The sequence below is a fragment of the Dromiciops gliroides genome, chromosome 2 (assembly GCF_019393635.1).
Source record: "Dromiciops gliroides isolate mDroGli1 chromosome 2, mDroGli1.pri, whole genome shotgun sequence".
NCBI classification, from domain to species: domain Eukaryota; kingdom Metazoa; phylum Chordata; class Mammalia; order Microbiotheria; family Microbiotheriidae; genus Dromiciops; species Dromiciops gliroides.
This window is the reverse complement of record NC_057862.1, coordinates 391,796,182-391,798,069: the sequence shown is the minus strand read 5'-3', so window position 1 is coordinate 391,798,069 and position 1,888 is coordinate 391,796,182.

Sequence of the window (1,888 nt, the reverse complement as noted above, 5' to 3'; positions counted from 1 at the left end):
CAGGGTCTCGTCCCGCAACATGCCGGGAGCCTGGCCGGGGCCAGGGCCGGGGCCGGGGCCGGGGTCGCGGCCGGTGCCAGGGCCGGGGCCGGGGCCAGGACCGGAGTCAGGACCGGAGTCGGGGCCGGGACTGGAGATAGGATCAGGTTCGGTGCCGAAGTCAAGATCGGGGCTGGGTTCAGAATCGCGGCCGGTGTCCTGATAAGGGCCTGGGTCAAGACTGGGCTCTTGGTCGGGGTGGGGATGGGGGCGGGGGCGGAGGCTCGAACCTGAGCTGGGGCTTGAATCAGGGTTGGACCCCCAACCTAGATGGGGGCCAGGGTCAGATTCGGGACGCCTGGGATTCGAGGCGCCTCTTGTCTTCCCCCGCCTCCACCCTCTACTATTTGGACGCGCCTTATGCCCAGGGGTTTCCATGGAGACGGCTCCCGACCGCCTCCTCGCCCCTTAGAGGCTGGCGCCTTCTGATGACGCCTTGCACCAGGTCCCCGGGAGAGGACTGATGCCTTTGCCGCCATCTTGAGCGTGGGCAAGTTTCCTCCTGCAGGGAAGACTTCACTTTCTAGAAAGGTGGCGAGGTGGCCTTGAGCTAACTAGCTGATCTCAGAGGGCGGGAAAGAGGAAGATTCAGCGCTTATTTGATGTATACGAGACAGTGGGCCAGCCAGTACCAGGCTCTAAGATGGCGGCGAAGGGGAAGGTCGCTTGGGAGGCGCCCGGTGAGGGCGGGGGGCTGCGGTAGCTGCTGCGGCAGCTGAGTGGAGGGGGCGCCGGAGCCAGCTGCACCCGAGGGCTGGTCATTGAAAGCCTCGTCGCTTACTACTGTGTGACCTTGGGCAAATTGCTTCTCCGTCCCGGACCTCGGCTTCCCCACTTTAAAATGGGGGGGGGTGGCGGGGCGCGCTGGTTCCTAGGACCTCTCCTCCCCCCCCCCCCGCCCCAGCTTTGCCATGTGCCAAAAAAACACATTAAATCTCAAACTGGACCCGGGTTATTCACTCTCCAACAAGCCTCAGCCTAATTCTGCGAATACTTGCTATGTGCCAAGCCCAAGGTCTCCAAAAAGAGAATGCAAAACTGAAATAATAATAATGGTAACAGCTAGCATTGATAATTGAGGTTTGTTTGTTTTTTTTTGCAAAGTGCTTTACATGTTATCTTTTTTAACGTCCCAAAGCCTTCCTCAACCCCTCTTAATTCCAGCGGTTTCCCTCTGTTAATTAGTTCCTATTTTTCTGTATATAGCTTGCTTCGTGTCTCCCTATTGGAGCGTGAGCCCTATGAAGGCAGGGACTATGTTTTGCCGTTTTTTGTTTTTGTTTTTAGCACCGTGCCAGGCACATTTCTTGTTCGCCTCGTTTTTCTGTCTCATTTGTGACCCCATTTGGGGTTTTCTTGGCAAAGATACTTAGAGTGGTTTGCCATTTCCTTCTCTAGTTCATTTTTACAGATGAGGAGCTGAGGCAAACAAACAAGGCGAAGTGACTTGCCAGAGTCACACAGCTAGTGGCCAAAATTTATTGATTGACTGATATAAAAGGGGTTGATTAATATTCATTATAAACTAATAAAAAAAGGTTTGATAATAATAAAGGTTTATTGATTGATTACATTTGATAACTTATGTGCAAGGATAGGAACTTCGTTTATAATGAGTAATCAGTCAGTAATCATTTCCTAAGCCTATACTTAAGAAGTCTGTCACTAGAGCTAAGATCTAGGGAGACAAAGATAAATATGAAAGAGAACCTGCTCTTAAAAGAACTACCCACTAGGTCTTTATTAACTCCAGCTAGACTCAAGGAAAGCCCACTAAATGAAACCACTTGCCCACAAGGGAGCTTTCATTCTATCAGGAATCAACAAAGAAAATGGTTTTGGAAGTTTG